This window comes from Quercus robur, chromosome 6, assembly GCF_932294415.1.
Source record: "Quercus robur chromosome 6, dhQueRobu3.1, whole genome shotgun sequence".
Lineage (NCBI taxonomy): Eukaryota > Viridiplantae > Streptophyta > Magnoliopsida > Fagales > Fagaceae > Quercus > Quercus robur.
Genome location: NC_065539.1, coordinates 15,140,603 through 15,151,088, shown reverse-complemented (window position 1 = coordinate 15,151,088; position 10,486 = coordinate 15,140,603).

Genomic DNA, 10,486 nt, shown 5'->3' with positions numbered 1-10,486 from the left:
GCTTAGCCGAAATGTTATCCACCATCATTAAAATTCAAGCCAATTCAACAAGTCTTTACACAAACTTTCGATCCATGACTAGCAGTGTCCCTAAAAGTGACCGACAATCGCACGCGTTTTCAGTTTTCAAATCCAAAGTGGGAGCATATGGGTCCGTTTGGATTGAACTTATTGTTGCTGAAATTGAAAACTGAAAACTGAAAACACTATAGCAAAATAATTTTTAAATGTGTGAATAGTATCGTGGGACCCATGAACAGTGCGTGAATAGTACATGAACAGCGTTTTTTGTCCCCTGTACAGTAAAATCACTGTTCACGCGCAGGAAATTGTTCAAGTTGGTTTTGTTTCCTTGTCATTTTCTTTGACTATTCATACAACATAGCATTTAATGCTTAGCCGAAATGTTATCCACCATCATTAAAATTCAAGCCATTTCAACAAGTCTTTACACAAACTTTCGATCCATGACTAGCAGTGTCCCTAAAAGTGACCGACAATCGCACGCGTTTTCAGTTTTCAAATCCAAAGTGGGAGCATATGGGTCCGTTTGGATTGAACTTATTGTTGCTGAAACTGAAAACTGAAAACTGAAAACACTATAGCAAAATAATTTTTAAATGTGTGAATAGTATCGTGGGACCCATGAACAGTGCGTGAATAGTACATGAACAGCGTTTTTTGTCCCCTGTACAGTAAAATCACTGTTCACGCGCAGGAAATTGTTCAAGTTGGTTTTGTTTCCTTGTCATTTTCTTTGACTATTCATACAACATAGCATTTAATGCTTAGCCGAAATGTTATCCACCATCATTAAAATTCAAGCCATTTCAACAAGTCTTTACACAAACTTTCGATCCATGACTAGCAGTGTCCCTAAAAGTGACCGACAATCGCACGCGTTTTCAATTTTCAAATCCAAAGTGGGAGCATATGGGTCCGTTTGGATTGAACTTATTGTTGCTGAAACTGAAAACTGAAAACTAAAAACTGAAAACACTATAGCAAAATAATTTTTAAATGTGTGAATAGTATCGTGGGACCCATGAACAGTGCGTGAATAGTACATGAACAGCGTTTTTTGTCCCCTGTACAGTAAAATCACTGTTCACGCGCAGGAAAAAAAAAAGGACTGAAAACGTTGTTGCAAAACGTAGACGCAGGATTAAATTGAATCCAAACGGGTACTATATATGATTTGAGCTACATCTAAAGAAACTAAGAAAGTGTTAAAAAGAAAAAGCACTAAAGTCATAAAGCAAGTATTCTACATTTAGAATCTACTGTAGCAACTTGCAAAACCAAAATAATAATTTTTTATTCCTTTTTCCTAAAATATCTTTTTCTTTCTCTCTCTTCAACCTCTCATCTCCTCTCTCTCCCTACTCTCTTCTTTTCTCTTTCCACTTCTCCGAATCCTGCTCTCTCTCCTCCCTTTCTCTAGTGAATGATGGGTTCCGATGTGGGTATTTTCTGGCATGGGCTCCGGCATGGGTCAAGTGACGATGTGGGTCGTGGGTCTGGTGGCACGAGCTAGGTCGTGGGTCTAGCGGCGTGGAGGTGGGTCGTAGCGAGGTTGGTCGTGGCAAGCTGGGTCACGGACTCATGGCAGAGGTGAATGAGTTTTGATGGGTCGGTTCAGATGGGGTTTGGGGTGGATTCCGACTTTGATGGTGTTTGGATTTTGATTTTTTGCTATGGATTTTTGTTTTTTGGATTTGGATTGTTGGGTTTTTTGCTATGGATTTTTGTTTTTTGGACTTTGGATTCCGATAGGGTTTGGGTTTAGCACGGATTGGTTGGTTTGGTTTGGTTTGGCATGGTGGTGGTGTGGTGGTGGTGGTGGTTGATACAAAATGATTCTTGGTGGTGGGTGGTGTGAATGTTGCTCAGCGGAGGTGGGTGGTGACTGGGAAGTTGGACGGTGGTGGTGGTGGTGAGTGGTTGAGAGAGAGTGAGAGAAACAGAATTAGAGAGGGAAGTGAGAAATATTTTTATATTATTTTAATGTGTAGTATGGTAAAATAATAATTGGGATGTTAGGTGTGTTGTAAAATGGTATGGTATAAATGACAAAGTAGCTTTTGAGATGATAAAATAGAATTTTTTGTAGATACCAGATGTGAATACTCTAAGAAAGTGTTAAGAAGTAAAAGCACTAAAGCCATAAAGCAAGTTAGCAACATCATATGACATTGAAACCATATGGGTATTTTGATTTAAATCCTATAGTAAAGTGCTTGGTTCAGGATTGCTGTGTAGGTTGTTGGTTTATTCCCATTGCGGGGTCCTACAAAACAAAAGGAAAATTTATGTTGTCTTCCTTTATTTTGATCACTTGATCTCTTTTATCTATATATATAAAAGCGCAAATGTGCTAAAACACTGTAGCTACAGTGCTTTGGTTTCGTCAACCTCTGCACTATAGCTACAGTGCCTTTTTTTTTTTTTCATGCACTAAAGCACTGTAGCTACAGTGCCTTTTTTTTTTAATGCACTAAAGCACTGTAGCTACAGTGCTTTAGTTTTGTCAACCTTTGCACTGTAGCTACAGTGCCTAGAGGTTTTTTTTTTTTTTTTTTTAGTTATCGGTTTTTGTTTTTGTTTTTTTTTTTTTTTCTTTTAAATATTTATGTAAGCTGGTATATATATTGTTATACTAACACAATAAATTTCACAATATTTTCACAATTATTGACATGTCAATTTCTTACAAGTCGAAATAAAATAATAAAATATGAGAGTTTGACCAACCACAACTAAAAATAAATGTTTTGAGAAAATGTTACAACACTTATTGTTATCACAATATTTTTACAATTGTTGAGATCTCAGTTTTTTATAAATCAAATAAAAAAATGCTAAGTCAACAACATTTTAACATTAATTTCTACAGCTAACCATGCAAATCATTTGCCATGTAGACATTTTCCGTTAGTGAATTAATAGTAAGGATTAAATTGATTACAAATTGAAAATAACTAGAACCAAATTGACTATTAACAAAATATAGTGATCAAATTTACTGTGACTCTAAAATGGTGTTTTCGTCTAAAAAAATGTTTTGCCGTTTTTCTCCACGGGAAAGAACTAGGAAGCACCGCTGAAAGTTCAAAGAAAGAGACCTTCATCGAGACGACTAGTCCAACACGAAAGTTTGTAACATGTTAAGGTTTCAGTAAAAACGCTCTGAAGCGGAGATGAAAAACAGAGTATTGTCTAGAGAGGAGGAAGCCGAGCTATCCAGGAGCAAGAAAAAAGTTAAAGAGGGTCATCATGCTGATTTCAACGATGGTTTAAGTGAGAGTGGGCATTCGCAGGGAAGCCAGACCCCATGGGGGGATGCAAAGAAAACTTTCAAAGATAAACTGGTGGGAGAGATCCCAGGAGCCTATGCAAAGGTTTTTGATTTCTCGGACCTTATGGACATGGAGACCGATTCAGATGATGAGGTGGAAGAGCTTCGTGAGGGGCTAGCAGCGGTGAAGCTTATGAGGGAGACCAAACTCCGTATTAGGAAACCGTGGTCCAAAGCATTGATCATTAAGCTCTACGGCAAAGCGATTAGACTCGGTGTTCTTCAAAGTAAACTTAATATGCTGTGGAAACCGGCTGGGTCATTGGATTGTGTTGATCTCGGTAAGGAGTTCTACTCAATAAGATTCTCGCTGAAAGAAGATATGGAGGTAGTTCTCAAAAATGGACCGTGGTTCATTACAAGGCATTTTTTGTCCATTAGGCCTTGGGAACCTTTTTTCAAGCCGGATTGTGCCAGTGTTTCGTCTATCGTGGTTTGGGTTAGGCTTCATGCATTACCTATGGAGTTGTATGAGACGAAAGTGCTTAAACAAATTGGTGAAGCCATAGGGAGGGTCCTTCGGATTGATTCCCATACCGCCATGGAAGCCAGGGGGAGATATGCTAGACTCTGTATCCAGCTAGACATTACCAAACCACTTATCAACACTGTGCTCATTGGTAGATTTGAGTAGCCTGTGATTTACGAAGGGATTCACAAGCTTTGTTTCTCATGTGGGAGGATAAGGCATAGGATAGAAGCTTGTCCGCTCATCATTAAAAAGCCTGAAACACCGGTGGAGGGTGGTCTGATTGGTGGTGGTGTGAAGAAGAGTACGAACCAAGGAACAGATCAGCGTGGCTTGCATGACTCGCATAGTACTAACACAGGTAGTGGGATGTCGAATAACAAAGGTACTGGCACAGAGGAGGACGGATACGACCCTTGGATGCTAGTGGCACGTAGAAAACCTGGGCAAAAGAGAATAAACTTTACAGGTAATACTAAGGGCCATGCTGGACATGGACTAGGCCAGACAGCTCATGGGCTTAGGCAGGAATCGAAAGGAGTTACGGGGTTTTTTTTTTATATTAAAAAGGGTGCTGAGTTTGTTGGGCCTTCGAATGTGGGCCGAGTTTTACACAATGGTAGAAATAAGGTGGATGAGCATCATGAAGCTCGATTCAGCCCTTCAGTTAAGGGCAAAAGAGTCTTAGCAAGGAATAGGGCAATTAGGGTGATGTCTAAGCCAAACGTGGGTCATTTCGCTATGAATAACTATTCGGGTGGGATTGCTTTGGGTAAGGGAGGCGATGGTGAGTGCGCCGGTGACTCTTTCGCTAGTGGCCGAACCGAGGTGGAGATTCAAGCTTGTCGACAGGGCTGCGATGAGTTCAAAAGAGGTGTTGCTCGTTCTCTTGATGGGTTTGTCCGGCTGGCTGGTGGCGCTAGTGTGGAGGAAGCTCTTCCAGTCGACGGCGGACAGTTTAAGGGGAATTTTCCTGCGGACAATTCCAGAGCAAAGTAAGCCTAGTGGAGATAATAGTGGAGTGAGGGAGGCAAGTGGCTCTATTCGAACCGATCCTCATGATGGGGTTTCAGCTCTGCTCGAAGACCATTTTGGTAATCAAGCCAGTGCCAATATTCAGCAAGGTTACGGGGCTAAAGGAGTTGTTCTTGGAAATGTTGAAGCAGGGGATAATTCTGTTCCAAAGGAAGGGAAGTTCAAAGGAGAGGATGGCTTGGTTGGGATGGAGTTTGAAGTGGGAAGAGGAGAATTTGACTCTTCTATTTGATTGTCTGTTCCTTCTTTTCTTTTTAGTTATAAATATTATAGTGTGGAATTGTAGGGGTGCTCTGAAGCCCAATTTTCAGAGGTATGTTAGTGAGTTAGTTAGGAATCATAATCTTGCTATTTTGGTGGTTATGGAAACACGGGTTGGGGGAGGCAAAGCAAAGCAGATTAGTGATCACCTTTCGTTTGATGGTGCTATTCATGCGGAGTCAATGGGTTACACGGGCGGTATTTGGCTGCTTTGGAATTCAGACAGAGTTGGGATTTCGCTGCTCGCGAGCACAGAGCAAGAAATTCATGTCGAAGTAAAGGTATTACCTACTAACCTTTCTTGGATTTTTTCTGCTGTGTACGCTAGTCCTAGAATTGGGGAGAGACAAGTGTTGTGGGAAAACCTTACTAAAGTTACTGATCTTCATAGTAAACCTTGGATTATTGCGAGTGATTTTAATGAACCCCTCGCTGAGGTTGATAAGTTTGGGGGTCGGCCAGTTAGTATAAACAGATCGTTGCTATTCAAAGATTGCTTGGATAAATGTAACATGGTGGATATGGGCTTTAGTGGGCCGAAATATACGTGGACGAATAGAAGGGAGGTTAGCAGTCTTATTCAAGAAAGAATTGATAGATTCTTTATGAATCCTAGTTGGTGTCTGTTATACCCGGATGCCAAAGTGTCGCACTTAACTAGGTGTCATTCGGACCACTGCCCTGTGTTAATGGAAACTAATCCCAATAGGCAAATGCATCTCTTGAGACCTTTTAGATTCCAATCCTTTTGGCTGTCCGATCCTTCCTTTCATAATGTGGTTAACCAGGCGTGGCAGCAACCTAGGAAGTTGCTGGAAGCTATTGAAGCTTTTTCTAAGCAGGCTAGCTTGTGGAACAAAAACCATTTTGGAAATATCTTCCAAAAAAAGAAAAGGATTGTAGCCCGACTGGATGGGGTGCAAAAGGCTTTGGCCAATCAACCTTCTGCCTCTCTAGTAGCACTGGAGAATCATCTTATTAAGGAGTTGGATGTTGTGCTAGAGCAAGAAAGGGACCTTCGGGCTTTAAAATCTAGAATTAATTGGATGATTTTGGGAGATAGGAATACTTCCTTTTACCATGTTTCCACTCTTGCTCGTAGGAAGCGAAATTTGATCACTGCTATTAAGAACGACGCAGGGGATTGGTTGACTGAGGGAAGAGAGGTTGCAAAGCATATCAAAGAAGGATTTATTGACATTTATAATACTTCTCAAGAGGTTGTAACCCGTGATTTTGAGTACAATGTGCAGTGGCAACCTAAACTTTCTTGTGAAGAGAAAGACAGCCTTAGCCAAGAGGTGACAGAGGAGGAAATTAGAGCTGCTCTGTGGTCTTTAAAAGCCTTTAAAGCCCCTGGTCCGGACGGGTTGCATGCCGGATTCTTCCAAAGATTCTGTCTTGTGGTGGGTAGATCAGTTACAGAGGAGGTGATGGCTGTGTTTAAAGAGAAAAAAATGCCAAAGTACCTTAATAGCACCAACATTGTGCTTATTCCGAAGACCCAAGGACCTGAAACCATTGGTGGTTATCACCCCATAAGTTTGTGCAACTCAGTGTATAAGATAGTGTCCAAGATTTTGGTTGGAAGAATTAGACCCTTGTTGGAGCATCTAATTTCCCCATGCCAAACAGCATTTGTTCCAGGGCGGAAGGGAGTTGATAATGCGATTGTCGTCCAGGAGATTATTCACACTATGGGGAGAGCCAAGGGAAAATGTGGATATATGGCTCTCAAAATTGACTTGGAGAAGGCTTATGATAAACTCGAATGGGGATTCATAAGGAGCATGTTGATTAGATATAATTTCCCTAATAACCTCATTGAGACCATTATGAGTTGCATTTCTTCTGTTTCGACGTCTCTATGGAGGGAGCCTCGACCCCTTCAAGCCTTCAAGAGGTATAAGGCAGCGGGATCTGCTATCCCCTTACATTTTTATCCTCTGTATGGACTTCTTGGGCCAGCTCATTCAAGAGAAGTTAGAAGCCAAAGTGTGGTGTCCGGTTAAGGCGTCTAGGAGTGGTCCTTCCTTTTCCCATCTTTTTTCTGCGGATGATCTAGTGCTCTTTGCCAAGGCTAATGCAGTCAATTGTAATGCCATTAGAGAGGTTCTTGATACCTTTTGTAGTTGCTTCGGGCAAACAGTGAGTGATTCTAAGTCAAGGGTTTACTTCTCGCCGAATATTGATCAGGATGATAGGGAGGCTTTCAGTGATATTCTTGGTTTCCATCAAACGGAGCACTTGGGGAAATATTTAGGCTTTCCTATCAATCACCAAGGAAATAATAACCAGGACTTTGGTTTTGTTTTGGATAGAGTTAAGAGTAAGCTTGCGGGGTGGAAGGCCAATCTTCTTTCCATGGCTGGGAGAGCAGTTCTGATTCAAGCTTCATCCTCAGCTGTTCCGACATACATAATGCAGAGTCATTTGCTGCCTAGTAAGGTGTTGGATGGTATTGACTGGGTTAATAGAAATTTCTTGTGGGGTTCGACCGAGAGCAAGGGGAAAATGCATTGGGTGGGCTGGAAAAAGGTTTCCAGACCTAAAGATGAAGGGGGTTTGGGGCTTCAAACAGCTAAAGGAAGAAATACAGTGCTTTTAGCAAAGCTTAACTGGAGGTTCCATACCGAAGAAAAGGAACCTTGGGCTAAGGTTCTTAGATTGAAATATTGCAGCCCTCGAAGATTGAATTCAAGAAATTTAAGTAAGCTTCCTAGCTCTAGAACTTGAAAGGGGATGATGCGAGGTGAATATACTTTCAATAAAGGAATTAAATGGATTCCGGGTTTTGAAAGTAGCCTGGACTTTTGGAATGATAATTGGACTAGTTTCGGTCCGTTAAGAAGTACTATTCAGGGTCCGTTGTCTAGAGAAGCAGCCAGCTTGAAGATTAAAGATGTAGTGGATTTTACGGGCTAGTCTTCAATTCAAATACTCTTCCCAGATGAGGTACTTAGAGACATTATGGCCACTCCAATCCCCTTTTCTACCAGAATTGAGGATAGGCTGGCCTGGAAGCATTCGGCCAAGGGGGTGTTTGATCTTAAAAGTGCATATTTGCTTGCTACGGATGTTTTGGGGGATGCTCCTTTTAATGGGCAATGGATTTGGAAGCTGAAAATTCTGCCCAGTATTCAAATGTTTGTTTGGAAGTGTATGCACCTTAGTCTTGGGGTAAATCAGTGCTTGGTGGCTAGAGGAGTGAGTATGGATGCCTGCTGCCCTCGGTGTCATTGCGAGGTTGAGTCTATTCTTCACTTGTTACGGGATTGCCCCTTAAGCAAGAACGTGTGGCATCAACTCGGAAGGCAGGTAAATAGTTCCAATTTTTTTTCCCTGAGTCTCCAGGAATGGCTTTTCTCTAATGCCACATCTAAACTTCATCACTATTCGGGTCCTCCTTGGAACCAAGTGTTTTTATTTAGTCTTTGGCTGATTTGGAAAGGTAGGAATTTATGCGTCTTCAAGCATAAAAATCCTAATCCTAACTTGAGTAGAGAAATTATGGATAGGGCTGTTGAGTTTTTCTTTTGTGCAAGCAAAGCCTTGGCCACCAAAAGGATGATTGTGAAGAACATTAGATGGGAGAAACCGAGGGCTGGTTGGATCACCTTGAACACTGATGGTTCTGCAACAAGCAACTTGGGTCCAGTCGGGGGAGGTGGGCTAGTCAAAGATGAAAATGGTGATTGGGTTATAGGTTTTGCAAGGAGGATTAGGAATACATCGAGCTACTTGGCTGAATTACGGGCTCTCCAAGATGGGTTGCAGCTGTGTTTACAAATCAATGCTCAATCTGTTGTTATTGAGTTAGATGCTAAAGCCATTATGGATGCCTTTAACTCTCCGTCCTCTTCCAATTCTATTGTCTCCTCTTTAATGGATGATTGTATATGCTTGGCTACCCGTATTCCCCAGAAGAGGTTTAGACATATCTATAGGGAGGCTAACAAGTGTGCTGACTGCTTGGCTAGAATAGGCTTTTTGCTTGATAGTGACTTTGCTATATTTTCTAGTCCGCCTGTGGACTTAGTTTTTTGGAGACTGATGCCACTGGTCTGTTTGTCCAAAGGCTTTGTCCTGATTCTCTGTTGGTTGTTTAGTGTTTAATGATATTCCCTTTTTACCAAAAAAAAAGTTCAAAGAAAGCGACTTTTAAGTAAAAGTCTAGAAGAAGAATTGGCCAAAACCAATTTCTTCGAAACTACTATATTTCCATCATATTCATATTGACTTGGAAAAAGAAAAACACAGTTGACCATTGGGAGTAATCTGCAAGTTACCAACCAGGACTAGACTTTGGTTCAATTTCATTTTTTTTTTCAAAGATTATATGGAGGATGTGGGCTGGAAAAGGTATTGTGCTCAAAACTCAAAAGCATAATTGCATTTTACCATTGTAAATAAATAAGAAGTGTTTGGTTTAATTAGGGATGGCATTTTACTTCTTTGGGTATAAAATAATTTTTTAATATTTTTTCTTTATTTTAGGTGTTTTGGGGTTGAAAATTTTTACTATTTTATTTTTGTTAACCAGGAAAATCATATCCCTCTGGCTGAAATCATTAAACTATCCAAACCTCCTGAAATGACCACAAGAAAAAAAAAACTCTCAAAAGCTGCCAAATTATCAAAATTCTCCAAAAATAAAAAACAATGGGGATTACTAGATGTAATGAATTATTTTAGCAATTTTTTACTACATTCTTAATAAATTGCTCTTTTTTCTTTTTTCTTTTTTCTTTTTTCTTTTTTCTTTTTCCTTTTTTCTTTTTTCTTTTACATAGATGCAGTCATATTTTATAACTTATTTTTCTGCAAAATCAAACAACAAAAATTAAGCTATACCAAACCAATCCTTATAGTATTATTCAATTTACAAAAATAAAAGATAGCTCACAAATGAATTACTAGAAAGAATATGTTCTTCGTTCAGAACTTTAACCAAAAATAATTTATTTTTTGTTGTGTTTTGTAAATTTTTTTTTTTTTTTTTATTTAGTAAGGCTTATATTCAGTTCACACATTTTATTGTTTTTATCACATGTGTTGGTGTTGCATTACGTTTCATTTCTTGATGAATATTAGGGAATTTCTCAAGCATAAAGCATCCACAGAGATCATATAACTTTTCAAGCGATTTCAACCTGAGGTTGTTTGGAAGATTTTGAAGACTATCACAGAATGTGAGGTCCCATTTCCATAGCTTATCAAGAAATCCAACAAACTCATGAACCATAACTAATTTTTTACAAGAAAAAAGGTTCAATGTCTCTAGGTTTGGGGGCACACAATTCAGGTAATTATGTAATAGTGCCACGCTCTCAAGTTTGATATGTTTTAAAATTTTAAATTGG